A 24,841-nucleotide genomic window follows, 5' to 3' on the forward strand; every position below is an offset into this window, starting at 1 on the left:
TCTTCACAGAGTAAAACACACTAGCTCCTATGTTAGTGGGGTTCAGTAACGTCAGTTGTTCCCCTGCTGTGTGGACTGCAATGTCTCCTGCTGCCTCCACATGCAAAAAACATAAGGCCTCAGCCTGCTCCATGCTTGATCCCGGGCTCCAACAACGCCAGTTGGTGTTCAGAAGTGCCGTCTTCACAGAGATAAACACAATAGCTCCTGTGTCAGTGGGGTTCAGTAATGCCAGCTGCTCCCCTGCTGTGTGGATGGCAAAGTCTCCTGCTGCCTACACAGTCACACTACTACTGATTTTTAACCGTGCTCCACTTAGGCTTCTGGCTGCACTGTCTCTAGTATTTCCCCTGGCCTCCAACCCCGCCAGTTGCTGCTCTGAAGTGGCGTCTGCACAATCCACACTTGTTCCTGTGTTACTGGGGCTCAGTCACGTCAATTGATCCCCTGATGTGTGTCCGGCAATGTCTCCTGCTCTGTCCACATTCCCATTACTAGTAGTGGGAATGTGGACAGAGCAGGAGACCTTGACGGACACACATCAGGGGATCAACTGACGTGACTGAGCCCCTGTAACCCAGGAACAAGTGTGGATTGTGCAGATGCCACTTCAGAGCAGTAACTGGCGGGGTTGGAGGCCAGGGGAAATACTAGAGACAGAAGAGCCAGAGGCTTAAGTGGAGCACGGTTACAATCAGTAGTAGTTTACAACCGGTATAAAACTTGCTTCAAGTAGGCCTCAGCCTGCTCCATGTTTGATCCTGGGCTTCAACACAGCTAGTTGTTGCTCGGAAGTGTCGTCTGCACAGACAAAAACACATGCTCCAGTGTTTGTGGGGTTCAGTAACGCCAGCTGCTCCCCTGCTGTGTGGACGACAAAGTCTCCTGCTGCCTCCAAAATCACACTACATCTTATTTACTACTCGCTCCAAGTAGGCCTCAGCCTCCTGCATGATTGACCCTGGGCTCCAACATCGCCAGTTGCTGCTCAGATGGTGTCTTTGGCACGGGTACTCCCTCCTGCCCAGCCTGGTTCCAGCACGCCTGCTGTTTCCGGGTAGTGTCAACGTCACTTTGCCACCAATACGTTGTCCTGTCGTGTTGCGGTCGGGTTAGCCGAGTCTATGGTGCCTGCAGTTTCGGTGCTTCCTATGTGGGCTGCGGATTCTGGTAATAAAGGCTGGTTCCATAGTGCCAATAGGACAAGCACCCCCTGTTGGACTGTGGGTTTCGGTAACTGCGTCCTGCTCGCGGCCTTGCAACTTTGTTTATTATGGGTACCTTGTGCTACCCATCCGGGTTCCAGCACCGTCAGCTGGTTCTCGGCAGTGCCTTTGGCCTAGGTGCCTCCTTCTCGGTAGCCGAGTTCCAGCACCGTCAGCTGGTCCTTGGTAATGCTTTGTAGCACAGGTACCTCCTGCTTATTAACCATGTTCCAGCACCTTCAGCTGGTCCACGGTTGTGCCATTGGCTCTTGTCCCTTCAGCTGCCACTCTGGGTTCCAGCACCGTCAGCTGGTTCTCGTCAGTGCCTTTGGACTAGGTGCCTCCTTCTCGGTATCCGAGTTCCAGCACCGTCAGCTGGTCCTTGGTAGTGCTTTGTAGCACAGGTACCTCCTGCTTATTAATCGTATTCCAGCACTGTCAGCTGGTCCACGGTTGTGCCATTGGCTCTTGTTCCTTCAGCTGCCACTCTGGGTTCCAGCACCGTCAGCTGGTTCTCGCTAGTTCCATTGACTCTTGCAGCTTCTGCTACCCATCCGGGTTCCAGCACCGTCAGCTGGTTCTCAGCAGTGTCTTTGGCACGGGTGTTGTGAGTTCATTTTCCCCTTCGTCACTGAGGTCTGGTGAACTCCCTATTCTGGTAAAGGAAGGTAATGAGCCTGATTATCAGGCACCTGAGCCTAATGATGATGACTGGCTGAGTGGAGTCACGGACTGGATATAAGGCTGCCGACACCCTTCTGCCCTGCAGGTGATTTCTCTGTGGACTTCTAAGAGACCAGTCTGATTCCTGCTCCTCTAAAGCTAAGTTTTCTGCTTTGCCTTTTAGCATTTGTGTTTTGTTTGCCTTGCTTTTCTGGATTCTGCCTTTCCCTGCTGGGGTGAGCTGAATCTCCTTTTGCCTGTTGCTCTGTCTTCAGAATATTCCTGAGTACTGACATAGTCTTTTTGAAGCCTAGCGTCTTCAGGGCCTTTTTCACTGTCAGTTTGTTGGCTCTTATTTTCATAGGGTTTTTCACGGATTGCAGACAGCAGCCTTCCTGTCCTTTCCTATCTAGTTAGCTTGGGCCCCGTCTTTGCTCAGTCTATCTTTCTGTCTGTGTTAGTGTTCTTTCTTCTTGCTTCACCGTCATTATATGTTGGGGGCTGCCTTTTGCTTTGGGGTCTGCTCTGGGGCAGTTTAGATTTCCCTTTCTGTCTTTAGGCTATATAGTCCTCTGGCTGTGATCAAGGGGTCTAGGGCATCGTAGGAACCCCCCACGGCTACTGCTAGTTGTGTTGATAGGTTTAGGGGTCTGCAATCCGATAGCTACCAACTTCTCTGGTTTTCTGGACTTAGCTTGCATTTCTGTTTTTGCCTCCTACGGTGACTCATTCATAAAATAATCACCCGCCATACCGCAGATCCTAGGGTACTCAATAGCAGGAAAGAATTGTGTTTTAAAAAAAAAAAAAGAGTGTGTATATTCTTTCCTCTATATCTCTGAGGCCGTAGGGGGAATTTTTTTTTTTTCTCTCAATGGAGATAAAGCAATTGTCTGATCGTGTGGAGCAGCTCGCTGCGGAACTGCGGGGAATTTCCGCCTACCTTGCTCGTTCGCATGCTGTTGAACCAAAGATCCCTACACCTGATGTATTTTTTGGGGATCGATCTAAATTTTTGAGTTTCAAAAATAATTGTAAATTATTTTTTGCCTTGAAGCCTAACTCGTCAGGGAGCTCCGCGCAGCAGGTTAAAATTGTCATCTCTTTGCTGCGTGGCGATCCCCAGGATTGGGCGTTTTCTTTGAAACCAGATGATCCTATTCTGACTAATGTGAACGCATTCTTTCAAGCCTTGGGGTTGTTGTAAGACGAACCTAATGCTATTGATCAGGTTGAAAAGACCCTGTTGGCATTGAACCAGGGTCGAGATTCTGCAGAGTTGTACTGTCAAAAGTTCCGAAAGTGGGCGGTCCTTACTACCTGGAATGATAATGCCTTCGCTGCTCTCTTTCGGAAGGGTTTGTCAGAAGCCGTAAAAGATACTATGGTGGGATTTCCTGTTCCCTCTGGTCTGGACGATTCTATGTCATTAGCCATTCAGGTTGATCGGCGTTTACGTGAACGCAGGATTGCACGAGAGGTGTTGCCACCGGTTGAACAGACGTCTGAACCTATGCAATGTGATAGAGTTTTGTCCAGGGAGCAACGTCAGGAGCTCAGAAAGCGTAATAAGCTGTGTTTTTTCTGTGGAGATGCCTCGCATATTATTTCTGTTTGTCCTAAACGAGAGAAACGCTTTGCACACACGTTTTCTGTTGGTGGTGTTCAACCTAAGTTTCTTCTGGCAATTACTCTGATCTGCTCCCTGTCCACATTTTCCGCCAAGGCTTTTGTGGATTCAGGAGCAGCGCTAAACCTAATGGACTTGGATTTTGCTAAACGTTGTGGATTTCCGATGACACCTCTGCAGACGCCTATCCCTTTGAGGGGGATTGATGCTACTCCTTTGGCGAAAAATAATCCTCAGTTCTGGACCCAGGTGGTCATGCGGGTCGTCCCAGACCATCAAGAAAATTGCAGATTTTTGGTGTTGCATGGTCTGCATGATGCTGTTGTTCTGGGGTTTCCCTGGTTGCAAATTCATAATCCAGTTTTGGATTGGAAATCTGTGTCTGTGGTGAGTTGGGGTTGTCGGTGTGCCTTTAGTGAGGCTCCGGTTTTTTCCACCTCTCCTCAGTCGCATGATGTTCCTGACTATTTGGCGGACTTTTATGATGTATTTAGCGAGAATGAGTCTGCATCTTTGCCTCCTCATAGGAGTTATGACTGTGCTATTGAACTGAGCCCGGGGTGTAAATTTCCCAAGGGTCGGCTCTTCAATTTATCTGTACCCGAGCACGAGGCTATGTGATCCTATATTAAGGAGGCGTTGGAGAAGGGTCATATTAGACCATCCTCTTCACCCTTGGGTGCCGGTTTTTTTTTGTGGCCAAAAAGGATGGTTCTTTAAGGCCTTGTATTGATTATCGTGCCCTCAACAAAATTACTGTTAAATATCAGTATCCGTTACCCCTGATTTCGGATCTATTCTCTAGAGTTAGAGGTGTTTGCTGGTTTACCTAGCTTGACCTCAGGGGGGCATATAATCTTATCCGCATTAAGCATGGGGATGAATGGAAGACGGCGTTTAATACTCCGGAGGGACATTTTGAGTACCTGGTGATGCCTTTTGGGCTCACTAATGCCCCTTCTGTCTTCCAGTGCTTCATGAACGATATTTTCCGAGACTTTGTCGATAAATTTTTGATTATCTATCTGGATGATATTTTGATCTTCTCCAAGGATTGGGATTCTCATGTGGAACATATTTGGACTGTGTTCAAGATCTTGAGGGAGAATTCCCTGTATGTCAAAGGATCGAAATGCCTTTTTGGAGTACAGAGGATTTCATTTTTGGGATTTATTTTGTCTCTGTCAACTATTGAAATGGACCCGGCCAAGGTACAGGCCATTTTTGATTGGGTTCAGCCCACTTCTTTGAAGGCCCTCCAGAAGTTTTTGGGTTTTGCTAATTTTTATTGGAAATTTATAGCAAAATTTTCTAGTATTGCCAAGCCATTGACTGATCTGACTAAGAAGGGTGCTGATGTGTTGAATTGGTCTCCGGAGGCTGTTGCTTCCTTTCAGGAGCTGAAGCGAAGATTTACCTCCGCCCCGGTTTTGCGGCAACCTGATGTCTCACTCCCGTTCCAGGTAGAGGTGGATGCTTCTGAGATTGGTGCAGGAGCTGCTTTGTCCCAAAAGGATCCTGTAACATCTAAAATGAATCCCTGTGCTTTCTTTTCCCGAAAGTTCTCTCCATCTGAACGTAACTATGATGTGGGGAATCGGGAACTGTTGGCCATGAAATGGGCATTTGAGGAGTGGAGACATTGGTTGGAGGGAGCTAAACATTAAGTTGTGGTCCTCACTGACCACAAGAATTTGATTTACCTAGAGTCGGCTAAACGCTTGAACCCTAGACAGGCTAGGTGGGCCTTGTTTTTTACACGTTTTGATTTTGTGGTCTCTTTTCTTCCTGGAACTAAGAATGTCAAGGCAGACGCCCTCTCTAGGAGCTTCTTTGCTGATTCTCCTGTGGTGACCAAGCCTGCTACCATCTTAGGCGAGGGGGTAGTTCTTTCTGCCATCTCGCCTGATTTGAGACTTGCTCTGCAAGAGTTCCAGGAGGACAAACCTGAGCGTTGTCCCAGTGGAAAGTTGTATGTTTCTGACCAGTGGAAGAAGAGAGTGATGTCTGAAGTTCATTGCTCTGCATTGGCTGGTCATCCAGGTATTTTTGGTACTAGAGATCTGGTGAGTCGCTCTTTTTGGTGGCCCACCTTGTCTCATGATGTCAGGAATTTTGTGCAGTCCTGTGGGACTTGCTCCCGGTCTAAATCTTGTTCTCACTCTAGTGGGTTGTTGATGCCTTTGCCGGTCCCCAGGAGGCCATGGACCCATATTTCAATGGATTTCATCTCTGATATGCCGGTCTCTCAAAGAATGACTGTTATTTGGGTGATTTGTGATAGGTTCTCTAAGATGGTTCATCTTGTACCACTCCCTAAGTTGCCGTCTTCCTCTGAGTTGGTGCCCCTGTTTTTGCAACAGGTGGTTCGCTTGCACGGGATTCCTGAGAACATTGTGTCTGACAGAGGAGTTCAGTTTGTGTCTAGATTTTGGAGGACTTTCTGTTCCCAGCTGGGAATTCAGTTGTCCTTCTCCTCTGCTTTTCACCCTCAAACCAATGGGCAGACAGAGAGAACAAACCAGACCTTGGAGTCATATTTGAGATGTTTTATTTCCGCTGATCAGGATGATTGGGTTTCATTTTTGCCCTTGGCCGAATTTGCTTTAAATAATAGAGCTAGTTCTGCCACTTTGATGTCACCTTTTTTTTGTAACTTTGGGTTTCATCCTCGATTTTCTTCAGGGCAGGTGGAGCCTTCTGCCTGCCCAGGTGTTGACACTGTGGTGGAGAGAATGCACCAGATCTGGGACCAAGTGGTGGATAAGTTATCTCTCTCCCTGGAAAAGGCCCAGCGGTTTTCCAATCGACATAGGACCATTGGTCCCCAGTTTAAGATTGGTGATATGGTATGGTTATCATCATAAAATATTGCTATGAAGGTGGCTTCTCCTAAGTTTAAGCCTAGATTTATTGGACCTTACAAGATTTTGGAGATTATTAATCTGGTCTCTTTTCGTTTGGCTCTTCCTGTCACATTTAAAATCCATAATGAGTTCCATAAGTCCTTGTTGAAGAGGTTTGTTGAACCAGTTGTTCCTGGGGTGGCACCTCCGGACCCTGTATTGGTTGAAGGTAACATGGAATATGAGGTAGAGAAAATACTGGATTCCCGTCTGGCTAGACGGAGACTCCAGTATTTGGTTAAGTGGAAGGGTTATGGTCAGGAGGATAATTCCTGGGTCTCTGCCTCTGATATTCATGCCAAAAGATTGGTGCGTGCCTTTCATCGGGCTCACCCTGATCGCCCTGGTGGCATGGTTGAGGGTTCGGTGACCCCTCCTCAAGGGGGAGGTACTGTTGTGAGTTCATTTTCCCCTTAGTCACTGAGGTCTGGTGAACTCCCTATTCTGGTAAAGGAAGGTAATGAGCCTGATTATCAGGCACCTGAGCCTAATGATGATGACTGGCTGAGTGGAGTCACGGACTGGATATAAGGCTGCCGACGCCCTTCTGCCCTGCGGGTGATTTCTCTGTGGACTTCTAAGAGACCAGTCTGATTCCTGCTCCTCTAAAGCTAAGTTTTCTGCTTTGCCTTTTAGCATTTGTGCTTTGTTTTTGTTTGCCTTGCTTTTCTGGATTCTGCCATTCCCTGCTGGGGTGAGCTGAATCTCCTTTTGCTCTGTCTTCAGAATATTCCTGAGTACTGACATAGTCTTTTTGAAGCCTAGCGTCTTCAGGGCCTTTTTCACTGTCAGTTTGTTGGCTCTTATTTTCATAGGGTTTTTCACGGATTGCAGACAGCAGCCTTCCTGTCCTTTCCTATCTAGTTAGCTTGGGCCCCGTCTTTGCTCAGTCTATCTTTCTGTCTGTGTTAGTGTTCTTTCTTCTTGCTTCACCGTCATTATATGTTGGGGGCTGCCTTTTGCTTTGGGGTCTGCTCTGGGGCAGTTTAGATTTCCCTTTCTGTCTTTAGGCTATATAGTCCTCCGGCTGTGATCGAGGGGTCTAGGGCATCGTAGGAACCCCCCACGGCTACTGCTAGTTGTGTTGATAGGTTTAGGGGTCTGCAATCCGATAGCTGCCAACTTCTCTGGTTTCCTGGACTTAGCTTGCATTTCTGTTTTTGCCTCCTACGGTGACTCATTCATAACACACGGGTACTCCCTCCTGCCCAGCCTGGTTCCAGCACGCCTGCTGTTTCCGGGTAGTGTCAATGTCACTTTGCCACCAATACGTTGTCCTGTCGTTTTGCAGTCGAGTTAGCCAAGTCTATGGTGCCTGCAGTTTCGGTGCTTCCTATGTGGGCTGTGGGTTCTGGTAATAAAGGCTGGTTCCGTAGTGCCAATAGGACAAGCACCCCCTGTTGGACTGTGGGTTTAGGTAACTGCGTCCTGCTCGCGGCCTTGCAACTTTGTTTATTATGGGTACCTTGTGCTACCCATCCGGGTTCCAGCACCGTCAGCTGGTTCTCGGCAGTGCCTTTGGCCTAGGTGCCTCCTTCTCGGTATCCGAGTTCCAGCAACGTCTGCTGGTCCTTGGTAGTGCTTTGTAGCACAAGTACCTCCTGCTTAGTAACCGTGTTCCAGCACCGTCAGCTGGTCCACGGTTGTGCCATTGGCTCTTGTTCCTTCTGCTGCCCCTCCAGGTTCCAGCACCGTCAGCTGGTCCTCGCTAGTTTCATTTGCTCTTGCAGCTTCTGCTACCCATCTGGGTTCCAGCACCGTCAGCTGGTTCTCAGCAGTGCCTTTGGCCTAGGTGCCTCCTTCTCGGTATCTGAGTTCCAGCAACTAGAGTTGAGCGACTTTTGGTTTTTTAGGGTCGAGTTTCGTTTCGTGAAACCCGACTTTTCCAAAAGTCGGGTCGAGCAAGATCGTCCGATTATAGGGAAAAGTCAGGGTCGTCCCGAAACACGAAACCCAATGTAAGTCAATGGGGAATAAAAGTCGGCAGTGAGAGGAGGACAGGAAACACACCTACAGTGCCCATTTGAATGCCAAAAGCATCAATTCTTCTTACTTAAGCTTGTCAACCTTAATTAACTTCATAATACAAGTTACGCACTGAAAAATGGGGGTTATTTGGCTAAAGTTGTGGGGGGGGAGGGCTGGCTGCAGGTTTTCATGTGCCATGGGAGAAAGAGCGCCCCTTTAACACATACCACAACTCATCATGCTCCGATACGGCAGAGAAATAGCGGTATAGTACAATGAAAAATACTTCACTTTTTACATCTCATGACGAGGCCCATCTATTTCTCCATACAGAATCATTGGTCCCATATAATGTTTGAAACAGTATATGATGAGCTCCACATAATGCTACAGTATATGTTGGTCCCCATGAATGAAGCTCCACTGTCTTATGGGCCCAAATAATGCTCCAAACATAATGGGCCCCATTTCTAATGCTCTAGTGTATAATGGGCCCTGTAAATGCTGCTCCAGTGTCTGATGTCCACCTTTGGAATGTTCCAGTGTATGGTGGGCCCCATCTATCATTCTCCAGAGTATAGTGCTCCCCAAAAATTGCTGTCCCAACATTGAAAACAATCAAATAAGTCTCCTCGCTAGGGAATCCCTGTACTTGTCTGGACTCCTCGTCGTCCCCATCTTCCATCTCACTGCACAGTATTTCAACTTTGCAAGTGCTGTGATCCTGAGCAAGCAGGGGGGGCCCACTCGTTGGCGACGGCACTGGCACAGGGCCCCTGATAGTACGGTGGTGTGTCTGATGGCGGGTGGGCCGAACCTGCACTTTCATCTGCAGCTTCCTCTTTGTCACCGTGTAAGATGGAACTGTATATGGGAAGGGTAACCTGAGTTTCATCAGGGTCAGATTCAGGTCGTGTAGCGTGCGAGGGGAATGTAGTGGTCTGGGTCAATGTACCAGCAGATTCATCGAGCAGTGGCTGGGCATCAGTGCACTTGTGTCGCCCCCAGGAGTACGGTCGCCACAGTGGCATTACCTTCTTCCTAGGGAGTGTGATGTCATGCTTGGGAGCAACGAACGATCTCTCTAGCAGGTTAACTGATTGGGCGGCGTTATTCCCACGAGTCATGACCCTCCAAACAGCGTTCATGAAGGCAAAGTGTTTGTTTTACGTGGGCAGTATGGTTGCAAAGCTGAACCTTAAAGGAATGTCCAGAAGGGCACCACCAGGAGTGGAGCCTACGGTTAAATTCGACTCCACCTGGGAAACCTCAACCATGCCAGCAACAGAACATATGCACACATTGCAAGCTTAATTCCGTTAACGAACGAGACTCCGTCATGCCCCGCGGTCCGAGTCCGGCTTACTAGAGGGACACGTGAGGCTCTGGCACATGAGATTGGCCAATAACTGGTGTGTCATGCCCTTACATGTCCGTGGCTGCATGTGCGCTACACTGAAAAGGCCAGCGTTTGTCGCTTACAGGTGCAGATAACCCGCTGAACAACGTTAGTGATGGGGATCACTGATTACAATTATTACCCGCGAACAATGATTTCCCAGTAAGTGCAGGTCAACCGCAGTCCCGGAATTAGGCCTAACCGTCATTCCTGAAAAAATGAAAAACTTACGTGTGCAAACCACAGGTGCTGTAGCTTGCTTAACAGCTCGCCAGCCGTTCTCACGCCCAGTATGGATTGCACGTGATTGCACAAAGGTTAGAAAGGGTACTGTTTCCCCGGATAACATGTATGGATAGCGTACACATTCAAAATATATGTCTATACATCAGGAGGCAGGCTCAGACGGTGTTAGGCCCAGTATGGATTGCACGTGATTGCACAAAGGTTAGAAAGGGTACCGTATCCCCAGATAACATGTATGGATAGCGTACACATTCAAAATATATGTCTATACATCAGGAGGCAGGCTCAGACGGTGTTAGGCCCAGTATGGATTGCACGTGATTGCACAAAGGTTAGAAAGGGTACCGTTTCCCCGGATAACATGTATGGATAGCGTACACATTCAAAATATATGTCTATACATCAGGAGGCAGGCTCAGACGGTGATAGGCCCAGTATGGATTGCACGTGATTGCACAAAGGTTAGAAAGGGTACCGTATCCCCAGATAACATGTATGGATAGCGTACACATTCAAAATATATGTCTATACATCAGGAGGCAGGCTCAGACGGTGTTAGGCCCAGTATGGATTGCACGTGATTGCACAAAGGTTAGAAAGGGTACCGTATCCCCGGATAACATGTATGGATAGCGTACACATTCAAAAGATATGTCTATACATCAGGAGGCAGGCTCAGACGGTGTTAGGCCCAGTATGGATTGCACGTGATTGCACAAAGGTTAGAAAGGGTACCGTATCCCCAGATAACATGTATGGATAGCGTACACATTCAAAATATATGTCTATACATCAGGAGGCAGGCTCAGACGGTGTTAGGCCCAGTATGGATTGCACGTGATTGCACAAAGGTTAGAAAGGGTACCGTTTCCCCGGATAACATGTATGGATAGCGTACACATTCAAAATATATGACTATACATCAGGAGGCAGGCTCAGATGGTGTTAGGCCCAGTATGGATTTCACGTGATTGCGCAAAGGTTAGAAAGGGTATCGTTTCCCCGGATAACATGTATGGATAGCGTACACATTCAAAATATATGTCTATACATCAGGAGGCAGGCTCAGACGGTGTTAGGCCCAGTATGGATTGCACGTGATTGCACAAAGGTTAGAAAGGGTACCGTATCCCCAGATAACATGTATGGATAGCGTACACATTCAAAATATATGTCTATACATCAGGAGGCAGGCTCAGACGGTGTTAGGCCCAGTATGGATTGCACGTGATTGCACAAAGGTTAGAAAGGGTACCGTATCCCCGGATAACATGCATGGATAGCGTACACATTCAAAATATATGTCTATACATCAGGAGGCAGGCTCAGACGGTGTCAGGCACAGTATGGATTTGACGGCCCAGATTACACAGCGGAGGAGCAGGGAGAGGTAAAGATTGCAAATGCTGGGGCCCTGCCCAAGCAAGGGGGGCCCACTCGTGGGCGTCGGTACTGGCACTGGGCCCCTCATAGTACGGCGGTGTGTCTGACAGCGGGTGTGCACCACCACCGTCAGAGACACTTGATTGCACTATGAAGGACCCTGTGCCAGTGCTCGCGCCCAAGAGTCGGCCTACCCACCTGTCCAGGGCAACGGCACTCGCACGGTGTTGTGCGCTAGGTGGTGACCCCGGCCATGGGGGGGGGAGGCAGCACAGTTAGGGAGTTTTAGAAAGTGGCATATGTTGATGTTGGACATTCTGCTGATGCAAAAGGTGCAATAGGTCAAGTCCCAGGAAGAGGTGGACCAAAGCAAACCATTTTTCTGTCACCCTATGTGTCATCAGGGGAAGGTGGGACAAAATCCTTGGAAACCCATGCGTGGTTCATTTTAATGAAGGTTAGATCATCCACATTTTGGGTTGACAGACGGGTCCTTTTTTCTGTCAGGATTGATCCAGCTGCACTGAAGACTCTTTCCGATAGCACACTTGCAGCTGGGCAAGCGAGCTCCTGTAAGGCATATTGTGCCAATTCAGGCCAGGTGTCCAGTTTAGCGGCCTAATAGTCAAAGGGGAATGACCTGTGTGGGAGAACATCGATATGGGAGGAAAAGTAGTTTGTAACCATAGTTGACAACTGCTGTCTCCTGTCACTTTCCATCGATGCAGTATCACCAGTTGTGTGAGCGGTATTTGAAAAATCAGTCCACAACATTGTCATGAAACCCCTGTCTCCAACGCCACTTCTGCTGTGTGCACCACGAACACCTCTGCCAAGCTGCCCCCGGCCCGTACGGCTCGTGTGAGAACCATCACCGCTGCTGTGTGCTGGGAATGCCTCAAGCAACCGATTTACCAGAGTTGCTTGTTTATTAGCCAATATTAGGTCAAGGTTCTCCTGTGGCATGATGTTTTGTAATTTGCCATTATAGCGTGGATCCAAGATGCTGGCCAACCAGTAGTCGTCATCGTTCATCATTTTGGCAATGCGGGGGTCCCTTTTTAGGATCTGCAAGGCATAATCTGACATGTGGGCTCATGTTCCCGGTGTCAATGATGCACTGCGAGTGCTGGTTGGAGGAGCACTTTCTGGCAAATCCACATCCCTCCAGTCACGCACAAACCCTGTACCAGACCTTGCCACGCCAACATTTTCACTTGCCCCACGAGATGCATCCTCCTCCCCTAAGTAATCATCCCCATCATCCTCCTCCTCCTCCTCTTCTTCCTCCACCTCGTCCAGGAGAGGTCCCTGAGCAGACAATGGCTGAATGTCATCAAGGATTCCCTCCTCCTCTTCCTCCTCATCAACATTGGCTGCAGAAGCCTGCTCCTTAAGGTGCATCAAAGTTTGCATGAGCAGACGCATAAGTAGGATGCTCATGCTTAGGATGGCGTCGTCTGCACTTACCAGCCGTGTGCATTCCTCAAAACACTGAAGGACTTTACAGAGGTCTTTCAGCTTCGACCACTGCACACCGGTCAACTCTATGTCTGCTCTCAAAGTGCCTGGCCGTGTATCCTCCCACAAATGCATTATGGCCTGCCTCTGCTCGCACAGCCGCTTAACCATGTGCAGGGTGGAGTTCCACCTTGTTGCAATGTCGATAATGAGGTGGTGGTTGGGAAGGTGGAGCAATCGCTGCAGCTTCTGCATACGAACGGAGTGTACAGGCGACCGGCGGATGTGCGCGCACAGTCTTCGCACCTTCTGGAGCAGGGCTGTTAACTCCGGATAATTTTTGAGGAAGCACTGCACCACCAGGTTCAAGGTGTGAGCCAAGCAAGGTATGTGGCTGAGTTTTGAAAGGGCTATGGCTGCCACAAAATTACGCCCGTTATCACTAACTACCTTGCCTGCCTCAAGATGTACACTGCCCAGCCATGACTCAGTTTGTCGCTGAAAGTACTCGGCCAGCACCTCAGCGGTGTGTCTGTCGCCCAAACACATCATCTGCAACACTGCCTGCTGACGCTTTCCACTAGCTGCTCGATAGGGGGACACCTCGTGTGCAACAGTGGCAGCTGCAGATGGAGTGCTCGTACGACTGCGCTCTGTGGACGAGCTTTCGCTTCTGGAGGAGGAGGAGGATGAGGAGGGTCGAACGCCTACAGCCAAATGTTTCCTATACCGTGGGCTAGGCAGCACTGTCCCACCACCGCTGTCCCCTGTGGACCCTGCATCCACCACATTAACCCAGTGCGCAGTGATGGACACGTAACGGCCCTGGCCATGCCGACTGGACCATGCATCAGTTGTGAGGTGCACCTTTCCGCTCACTGACTGCTTGAGTGCACGGACAATGCGGTCTTTCACATGATGGTGGAGGGCTGGGATGGCTTTGCGAGAGAAGTGGCGACTGGGTAGGTCATAGCGTGGTACTGCATAGGCCATGAGTTCGCGGAAAGCTGCGCTTTCCACCAACCGAAAGGGCATCATCTCAAACGAGATTAGTTTGGCAATGTGGGCGTTCAAACCCAGTGTACGCGGATGAGAGACTGAGTACTTTCTTGACCTACTCATAGTGTCTGGGAGGGTGAGCTGGACTTGAAAGCTGCATATGGTGGAAGTAGCGGTGGACAGGGCGGACTGAGAGAGGGTTGATGATGGTGATGGAGTTGGTGTTCTTTCTGATGGCCTAGAATCAGTCTTTCGTTGATATAACAGTGGGATTCCCTGACTGATGTGGCCTTGCAACGACACCTCAACATTTGATGCTGTGCTAACCGGTGGGCTTACAGTGGGGGAAACAATGTAGCGTTGCTGACTACCTTCGTTGTGATCAGTTGCACATGTGGCACTTGAGGTTTGGTGTTGTGTCCACGCTTGCAAGTGCATGCTGGTTAAATGTCTAAGCATGCAACTGGTATTCAAATTTTTCAGATTTTTCCCTCGGCTAAAGGTCTTTGCGCACTTCTTACAGATAACCTTGGCCTGATCATGAGGATTTTGTTCAAAAAAGTGCCACACTGCACTCTTCCTACTTTGGCAGACATTTTGCGGCCTAGCACACCGTCATCTTTTGACCCTCTGGACAAGCTGTCCAGCAACTCTTTTGATGTTTGGAACCTGTCTTTGGAGTGCTCCGGGCCTGCCAGATAACAGCTGTTGCGATGTCGATGTCTGCTTTGGATGCTCCTCATCTGAGCTATTGGAAGCAGCACCCTCTTCCCCCAATGGATGCCAATCTGGGTCAACAACTGGGTCATCCATCACCTCCTCTTCTATGTCATGTGCACCTTCCTCTGTGTCACCGTGTATGGTGGTATAGTGTGCGGGAAGGGGCACCTGAGTCTCATCAGGGTCAGAATCTGGCTCTGTACACTGCGAGGACAATGTAGTGCTCTGAGTGAATGTACCAGCAGAATCATCCATCAGCGGCTGTGCATCAGTGCACTCCATGTCAGATTCATCTTGGCCTGGGTAATTCACCATTTCACTTGATAATCCAGGCATGGTATGTGAAAACAGCTCCATGGAGTAATCAGTAGTATGGCCTGCGTCATCCTTCAATCTTGGTTGGGGTGAAGGACACAAGGAAAGGTGTGGTTCATGAACATGAGCCTCCAATGACGACTCAGTGCTTTTACTTTTTACAACTTCAGAAGAGGAGGCGATAGAGCTGGAGGCTGAGTCAGCAATGTAAGACAAAACTTTTTCCTGATGCTCTGGCTTTAAAAGCGGTTTGCCAACTCCTAGAAAACTAAGCCTTCGAGGCCTTATGTAGCCAGACGATGACGCAGGCTCAACACCTCCTGCATTCGGTCCTATTTTGCTCTTGCCACTACCATCAGATCCACCACCAACACCATCATTACCAGCTGCCAACCCCCGCCCAATTCCACGGCCTCTTCCACCAGCCTTTCTCATTTTTGGTAGAAATGTAGACAAAATCCAACAAACTATATAGTAATGTAAAACAAGGTACAAGGTGTCTATAGGACAGGGGAGATTTTGAATTTCAGCAGACACTTGTGGACACTGGACACTTTTGGATTGTGTGAGGCCCAATGAATATCTGAGCGCTATGTGACAGGCTCGATGGCACAGCTGTGACCAAAGTGACTAGAGGATAAGGGAGATTTTGAATTTCTGCACACACTGGACACTTTTGGATTGTGTGAGGCCCAATGAATATCTGTGCGCTATGTGACAGGCTCGATGGCACAGCTGTGACCAAAGTGACAAGAGGATAAGTGAGATTTTGAATTTCAGCAGACACTTGTGGACACTGGACACTTTTGGATTGTGTGAGGCCCAATGAATATCTGAGCGCTATGTTACAGGCTCGATGGCGCAGCTGTGACCAAAGTGACTAGAGGATAAGGGAGATTTTGAATTTCTGCACACACTTGTGGACACTGGACACTTTTGGATTGTGTGAGGCCCAATGAATATCTGAGCGCTATGTGACAGGCTCGATGGCACAGCTGTGACCAAAGTGACTAGAGGATAAGGGAGATTTTGAATTTCTGCACACACTTGTGGACACTGGACACTTTTGGATTGTGTGAAGCCCACTGATATCTGAGCGCTATGTGACAGGCTCGATGGCACAGCTGTGCCTGTGACCAAAGTGACTAGAGGATAAGTGAGATTTTGAATTTCAGCAGACACTTGTGGACACTGGACACTTTTGGATTGTGTGAGGCCCAATGAATATCTGAGCGCTATGTGACAGGCTCGATGGCACAGCTGTGACAAAAGTGACGAGAGGATAAGGGAGATTTTGAATTTCTGCAGACACTTGTGGACACTTTTGGATTGTGTGAGGCCCACTGATATCTGAGCGCTATGTGACAGGCTCAATGGCACAGCTGTGACCAAAGTGACTAGAGGATAAGGGAGATTTTGAATTTCTGCACACACTTGTGGACACTGGACACTTTTGGATTGTGTGAGGCCCAATGAATATCTGAGCGCTATGTGACAGGCTCGATGGCACAGCTGTGACCAAAGTGACTAGAGGATAAGGGAGATTTTGAATTTCTGCACACACTTGTGGACACTGGACACTTTTGGATTGTGTGAGGCCCAATGAATATCTGAGCGCTATGTGACAGGCTCGATGGCACAGCTGTGACAAAAGTGACGAGAGGATAAGGGAGATTTTGAATTTCTGCACACACTTGTGGACACTGGACACTTTTGGATTGTGTGAGGCCCAATGAATATCTGAGCACTATGTGACAGGCTCGATGGCACAGCTGTGACCAAAGTGACTAGAGGATAAGGGAGATTTTGAATTTCTGCACACACTTGTGGACACTGGACACTTTTGGATTTTGTGAGGCCCAATGAATATCTGAGCGCTATTTGACAGGCTCGATGGCACAGCTGTGACCAAAGTGACTAGAGGATAAGGGAGATTTTGAATTTCTGCACACACTTGTGGACACTGGACACTTTTGGATTGTGTGAGGCCCAATGAATATCTGAGCGCTATGTGACAGGCTCGATGGCACAGCTGTGACCAAAGTGACTAGAGGATAAGGGAGATTTTGAATTTCTGCACACACTTGTGGACACTGGACACTTTTGGATTGTGTGAGGCCCACTGATATCTGAGCGCTATGTGACAGGCTCGATGGCACAGCTGTGACCAAAGTGACTAGAGGATAAGGGAGATTTTGAATTTCTGCACACACTTGTGGACACTGGACACTTTTGGATTGTGTGAGGCCCAATGAATATCACAGCGCTATGTCACAGGCAGAAATTGGCTAGTGTATCACAAACTACAAGGTGTATGTAGAATTGGGCAGAATAGGAATCTCCCTAGAGTGCATGTCTGTAAGAACAGAACATGTCCTCGTTTTATTCTCACAGAGTGACACACTGATAGCTTCACTGTGGCTGTGATAACAGCCGTTACACGGTACTGTGTGAGGAGCGTACACCGCTGTATGGTGTGAAAAAATGCACGCTCAGTACCTCAGCAGGACAAAAAATTGGGATTGCTTTTAAAAAAGCAGTTTGCGAAGCAGTGGGTAAACAGCAATGCAGGAATGTCAGGAAGCCTTAGAAGGCAGCCCAACAACCAACACCACTGATACACCACTATATAGCCTCCCCTTGCACTGCACACACAGTGACTGATGTGTTGTACAGGCAAAATCGCTAGCAGCAGAAGCAGTTTTTTTTTTCTTCTCAGCAGGACAAAAAAAAAAATTGGGATTGCTTTTAAAAAAGCAGTTTGCGGAGCAGTGGGTAAACAGCAATGCAGGAATGTCAGGAAGCCTTAGAAGGCAGCCCAACAACCAACACCACTGATACACCACTATATAGCCTCCCCTTGCACTGCACACACAGTGACTGGTGTGTTATACAGGCAAAATCGCTAGCAGCAGAAGCAGTTTTTGGTGTCTTCTTCCCTGCCTAATGCTCTCCCTACAAAATCATCAGCAGCAGCAGCTCTCCCTATTCTGAGATCAGCATGAGTAACATGGCGGTCGGCGTGCACGCCCTTTTATACCCCCTGTGACGCCCCCCAAAGCAAGCCAATCACTTGCATGGCCTTCGGAAAGATGGTGGTGACCCGTGCCTATGTCATCACGTTGCCCTCAGTGTCCGTGGATCCTGATTGGCTGAAAAAGAGCGCAAAACAAACTTTTGAAATGCGACTTTGGCGCGTAAGTCGCCGACCTCGTGGCCGACCTCATCCTAGGGTCGGGTTTCGTTTCATGAAACCCGACTTTGCCAAAAGTCGGCGACTTTTGAAATTTTTCGACCCGTTTCGCTCAACTCTACCAGCAACGTCTGCTGGTCCTTGGTAGTGCTTTGTAGCACAGGTATCTCCTGCTTAGTAACCGTGTTCCAGCACCGTCAGCTGGTTAAATGGTTATGCTATTGGCTCTTGTTCCTTCTGCTGCCCCTCCCGGTTCCAGCACCGTCAGCTGGTCCTCGCTAGTTTAATTTGCTCTTGCAGCTTCTGCTAGCCATCCGGGTTCCAGCACCGTCAGCTGGTTCTCGGCAGTGCCTTTGGCCTAGGTGCCTCCTTCTCGGTATCCGAGTTCCAGCAACGTCTGCTGGTCCTTGGTAGTGCTTTGTAGCACAGGTACCTCCTGCTTAGTAACCGTGTTCCAGCACCATCAGCTGGTCCACGGTTGTGCCATTGGCTCTTGTTCCTTCTGCTGCCCCTCCGGGTTCCAGCACTGTCAGCTGGTCCTCGCTAGTTTCATTTGCTCTTGCAGCTTCTGCTACCCATCCGGGTTCCAGCACTGTCAGCTGGTTCTCGGCAGTGCCTTTGGCCTAGGTGCCTCCTTCTCGGTATCCGAGTTCCAGCAACGTCTGCTGGTCCTTGGTAGTGCTTTGTAGCACAGGTACCTCCTGCTTAGTAACCGTGTTCCAGCACTGTCAGCTGGTCCACGGTTGTGCCATTGGCTCTTGTTCCTTCTGCTGCCCCTCCGGGTTCCAGCACAGTCAGCTGGTCCTCGCTAGTTCCATTTTCTCTTGTTCCTTCTGCTACCCATCCGGGTTCCAGTATCGTCAGCTGGTTCTCGGCAGTTCCTCAGCCTTCTTGTACCTTCTGCTACTTTAATAAATTAGATTAAAAACACATGTGACATGCACACATATGAACAAGTCGGTAGGACACTGTTCATACCACCCACCGACTCAAACACAAACAGAGAACACAGAATGACAATTGTGCATAAATATCCTGCAGTAAAACGTATAACAGTAGTCAGCAAGTGCTGATGAAAAGATGATAACAAATACAGGGTATTTAGTCGACACTTTTTTTGCAAAAATAAATCAATTTTTTTTGCAAAAAATCAAGCTGCGTCACCGCGTCAAGGTAACCCTATTGAAGCAGTCCCTATCTAATGTATTTAAAACCTGAACATGTGAACAGTGTCTAAATGAACAGGATGAAGATAGGCCGCTTCCTAGTATGGGCACGTGGTGTAAGCCAGCTCTTTATGTGCATGTCACACAAAAGAGGGGTGGGGTCTCTCAAATCATGCATAGGCACGGAAAAAACTGGATTAAAAACACATGTGACATGCACACATATGAACAAGTCGGTAGGACACTGTTCATACCACCCACTGACTCAAACACAAACAGAGAGCACAGAATGACAATTGTGCAGAAATATCCTGCAGTAAAACATATAACAGTAGTCAGCAAGTGCTGATGAAAAGATAATAACAAATACAGGGTATTTAGTCGACACTTTTTTTGCAAAAAATTGTATATCAAGCTGCTTCACTGCATCAAGGTAACCCTATTGAAGCAGTCCCTATCTAATGTATTTAAAACCTGAACATGTGAACAGTGTCTAAATGAACAGGATGAAGATAGGCCGCTTCCTAGTATGGGCACGTGGTGTAAGCCAGCTCTTTATGTGCATGTCACACAAAAGAGGGGTGGGGTCTCTCAAATCTGCTACTTTTCCAAGTTCAAACTTGTGGAAATGGTTTTTGGTTCTCACTCTGGATCTCCCTGACGATGACCCTGAAGACGACGACCCTGAAGACCACACTGAAGAAGACCAAAAAGATGACCCTGAAGAAGATGACCAAGAGGACAAAGAACATGAAGACAACCACCAAGATGCAGAACAACAAGAGACAGAAGACCAAGAAGCAGAAAAACCAAAAGCAGAAGAACATTAAGCATAAGACTAAAAATCAGAGCAAATGATATTATCTAAATTATAAGCAGAAGAAGACTAAGCAGTGTATGGGGGTGAGTCCGTTCCTCCTCGTGGTGCCCCTGGAAAATGGCTGCTGCTGCAGGCCAAACTGAACACGGACAAATCCTGTTGTAAATCTTTTGTGACTGGCAGAACGGAAGGTGTAATCTTCAAACTTTTATAGATAACAACTACAGGAATGCCTGTCACAAATAAGAATATGATGAAGAAGAATAGGAAGAAGATGAAGAAGTAGAATATGAAGAAGAATAATCGTTGAATAAGAAGAATATGAATAATGTACAAAAAAAGAATAATAGGAAGAAGAAGAAGATGAATAAGGTGAAGAAGAAGTTGATGAAAAAGATGCTTCTGCTGCTGCTGAGGATGATGAAGGAGAAAGTGTGGGAAAAGTAAAAAAGATGGTGAAGAGCATGGAAGTAGTGAAACATTCATATCTGACAAAATATAAAAGAGGTTAACATAGTCAATATCTTTGTAACTCCGAACGTCTTTAAAAAAAAAAAAATTAATTCCTGCTATTCCATTTGATTGGGCTAAACCTCTATGGCTTTAATGTCTGCTACACCTCCCACAATACATTCTACATTATTATTAGTTGATTGTTCATGTAGAATTAACCTACAAGGAAAGAAAGGGTTTTTTTTAATTCCGATATTTCTGTTCCATTGACTTGAATGGGACTTCCGGGATCGGAATCGGTGATACCCGATACTTTTTTTATATCAGCCGATCCAATCCGATCCGATATTTTTCAATATCGGGTGGTATCGCTCAACACTAATTGCACTTGATAAATTGACGGATTGCTGTAAAATCACCATAAAGTACAGGTTATTTGATGCGATGGTGAATTCTCTGTTCTCACAAATACTATAGAAGAATGAAAAGACCACAAGTTTAATGAAGTGACAAATGCACTTTTCTTTTTACAAGGCAATCACAGACTGCATTAATAAGGCTGCGAGACAGGAAAAAAAAGTAGCAGATTCTTCTTCCAGGGTGATAAATTACACATTTAGAAGGTAAGCGTTCATCAATTTGCTTACATCTGCTGCCCTTGGAATACAGTCATTGCTGGTCGTAGTTGCATGTACAGGGCCATCAGTTTAGATGGGTTTTCCGTGACTACAATATTGATGGTCTATCCATAGGATCGGGAGCCAATCAGCTGGTTGAAGGGATGGGCACAGCACCAGACCATTGTGGTGGTCATGCCTGGTACTGCAGCTCAGTATAATTTATAGTGTAACCTGCAGTAGAATGTCTGTCTCTAGTTCCTCTCTCCATAAAACTTTATAAGCACCAACTGACATCTCTTATCTCAGTAATCGGAAAGTCTGTCTTCACTGAACACAGATCTTAACCATCACTTGAGAGTGAAAAATCAGTCCAGGAGGAGGAGAAAGCAGGTTTATCTGATAAGATATTACAACGTTGCTTATTTTATATGTGTACCATTGATTTATGCAATAAAAATGTAAATGACGGCTACGCTTAAGTGAATAGAACAAAACTGCAATACCAGGAATAGCCACTATAAGGTGTATGGAACTGTGCATGGTAGGTAGACAATGCAGGGAAGGCTGCTCTTGCTGGAGTGCTGTGACCAGCTGATTGGCCAGGATAGCAAGGGATGGATACCCATTCATCTGATGGGATCAAAGATCAATATTCTTGTCCTGGAAATTCTGTTTAACCCCTTCATGACCCAGCCTATTTTGACCTTAATGACCTGGCCATTTTTTGCAATTCTGACCAGTGTGCTTTTATGAGGTAATAACTCAGGAACGTTCATGTTAGTGGTAAATTTAAGTCGATAATTTTTGCTTTTATTTCTGAAAAAAAACGGAAATTTGGCGAAAATGTTGAAAGTTTCGCAATTTTCAAATTTTGAATTTTTATTCTGTTAAACCAGAGAGTTATGTGACACAAAATAGTTAATAAATAACATTTCCCACATGTCTACTTTACATCAGCACAATTTTGGAAACAAATTTTTTTTTGTTAGGAAGTTATAAGGGTTAAAAGTTGACCATCGATTTCTCATTTTTACAACAAACTTTACAAAACCATTTTTTTAGGGATCACCTCACATTTGAAGTCACTTTGATGGGTCTATATGGCAGAAAATACCCAAAAGTGACACCATTATAAAAACTGCACCCCTCAAACTACATTCAAGAAGATTATTAATCCTTCAGGTGCTTCACAGGAACTAAAGCAACGTGGAAGGAAAAAATGGATATTTTAAGTTTTCCAACAAAAATTTCCTTTTAGCATCAATTTTTTCATTTTCACATGGGTAACAGGATAAAATGGATCCTAAAATTTGTTAAGCAATTTCTCCTGAGTACACCGATACCTCATATGTGGTCATAAACCACTGTTTGGGCGCACAGCAGGGCTCAGAAGGGAAGGAGCGCCATTTGACTTTTTGAATGGAAAATATGCTGGGATATTTAGCGGTTGCCATGTCACGTTTGGAGAGTCCCTGTGTGCCTAAACATTGGAGCTCCCCCAGAAGTGACCCCATTTTGGAAACTAGACCCTCCAAGGAACTTATCTAGATGCATAGTGAGCACTTTGAACCAGGGCCGCAGCTATAATGAGCCAAGTTGAGCCAGGTGCTGAAGCGGCAGGCATTAGGGGGCAGCATTATGCGCTCTTCTACCCACAGCAACTACAATTTAGCCTTTGCACGCTGGTGCTGCAGTTGTGCAAGAGGCTGTAATTGATGAGATCACAGGAGGGAAGGAGTCAGGGCCCCCTGATCATGTGACCCTGACTCCTCCCCTCCTATGACCTCATCACAGGTCCTGTGCGCATCAGCCCTTGTTTTATGCAGGACTCTGCTGTCTGTGCTGGCTGTCATCGTCCTGGATGAGGGAAGTTTATTTGTGGGGTCAGGGGGGTTTACAGGGTGTATGTGGCAGAGCCGCGAGTGTGTGAGGTGTACGGAGCAGATCTGCAAGTGTACGAGGTGTACGGAGCAGAGATGTGTACGGAATGGAGCTGTGTGTGTACACGGAGTGCAGCCGTGTGTGTGTATGAGGTGTACAGAGCAGAGCTGAGAGTGTGTGAGGTGTATGGAGCGGAGCTGTGTGTCTACGCGAGGTGTACAGAGCGGAGCTGTGTGTACGAGGTGTAAGGAGCAGAGCCGCGTGTGTATGAGGTGTAAGGAGCAGAGCCGCGTGTGAATGAGGTGTAAGGAGCAGAGCCGCGTGTGTATGAGGTGTAAGGAGCAGAGCCGCGTGTGTACGAGGTGTATGCAGCAGAGCCGCATGTGTATGAGGTGTAAGGAGCAGAGCCGCGTGTGTAAGAGGTGTAAGGAGCAGAGCCGTGTGTGTACGAGGTGTAAGAAGAAGAGCCGTGTGTGTACGAGGTGTAAGAAGCAGAGCTGCATGTGTATGAGGTGTAAGGAGCAGAACCGCGTGTGTATGAGGTGTAAGGAGCAGAGCCGCGTGTGTATGAGGTGTAAGGAGCAGAGCCGTGTGTAAGAAGCAGAGTTGCATGTGTATGAGGTGTAAGGAGCAGAGCCGCGTGTGTATGAGGTGTAAGGAGCAGAGACGCGTGTGTATGAGGTGTAAGGAGCAGAGACGCATGTGTATGAGGTGTAAGGAGCAGAGACGCGTGTCTACGAGGACCGAGGTGTACGGAGCAGAGCCTCCAGTGTGTGAGGTGTACGGAGCGGAGCCGCGTGTGTATGAGGTGTAAGGAAAGGAGCCGCGTGTGTATGAGGTGTAAGGAGCGGAGCCGCGTGTGTGCGAGGTGTAAGGAGCGGAGCCGCGTGTGTGCGAGGTGTAAGGAGCGGAGCCGCGTGTGTGCGAGGTGTAAGGAGCGGAGCCGCGTGTGTGCGAGGTGTAAGGAGCGGAGCCGCGTGTGTGCGAGGTGTAAGGAGCAGAGCCGCGTGTGAATGAGGTGTAAGGAGCAGAGCCGCGTGTGTATGAGGTGTAAGGAGCAGAGCCGCGTGTGTACGAGGTGTATGCAGCAGAGCCGCATGTGTATGAGGTGTAAGGAGCAGAGCCGCGTGTGTAAGAGGTGTAAGGAGCAGAGCCGTGTGTGTACGAGGTGTAAGAAGAAGAGCCGTGTGTGTACGAGGTGTAAGAAGCAGAGCTGCATGTGTATGAGGTGTAAGGAGCAGAACCGCGTGTGTATGAGGTGTAAGGAGCAGAGCCGCGTGTGTATGAGGTGTAAGGAGCAGAGCCGTGTGTAAGAAGCAGAGTTGCATGTGTATGAGGTGTAAGGAGCAGAGCCGCGTGTGTATGAGGTGTAAGGAGCAGAGACGCGTGTGTATGAGGTGTAAGGAGCAGAGACGCATGTGTATGAGGTGTAAGGAGCAGAGACGCGTGTCTACGAGGACCGAGGTGTACGGAGCAGAGCCTCCAGTGTGTGAGGTGTACGGAGCGGAGCCGCGTGTGTATGAGGTGTAAGGAGAGGAGCCGCGTGTGTATGAGGTGTAAGGAGCGGAGCCGCGTGTGTGCGAGGTGTAAGGAGCGGAGCCGCGTGTGTGCGAGGTGTAAGGAGCGGAGCCGCGTGTGTGCGAGGTGTAAGGAGCGGAGCCGCGTGTGTGCGAGGTGTAAGGAGCGGAGCCGCGTGTGTGCGAGGTGTAAGGAGCGGAGCCGCGTGTGTGCGAGGTGTAAGGAGCGGAGCCGCGTGTGTGCGAGGTGTAAGGAGCAGAGCCGCGTGTGTGCGAGGTGTAAGGAGCGGAGCCGC

At 48.0% G+C, this 24,841-nt stretch overlaps 1 protein-coding gene across 1 annotated transcript in view; it reads left to right on the forward strand.

The window, feature by feature from the left end:
• The window catches only part of LOC141052555 (microtubule-associated serine/threonine-protein kinase 3-like), a 110,276-nt gene that overhangs the window by 11,610 nt on the left and 73,825 nt on the right, over positions 1 to 24,841 (forward strand). Inside the window, exon 2 of the mRNA XM_073549809.1 lies at positions 21,062 to 21,150. The gene's annotated coding sequence lies outside the window, so the exon portion shown is untranslated. The remainder of the gene's footprint in view (positions 1 to 21,061; positions 21,151 to 24,841) is intronic.

This window comes from Dendrobates tinctorius, unplaced genomic scaffold, assembly GCF_039654945.1.
Source record: "Dendrobates tinctorius isolate UK_male_01 unplaced genomic scaffold, ASM3965494v1 ptg000162l, whole genome shotgun sequence".
Taxonomy (NCBI): Eukaryota; Metazoa; Chordata; class Amphibia; order Anura; family Dendrobatidae; genus Dendrobates; species Dendrobates tinctorius.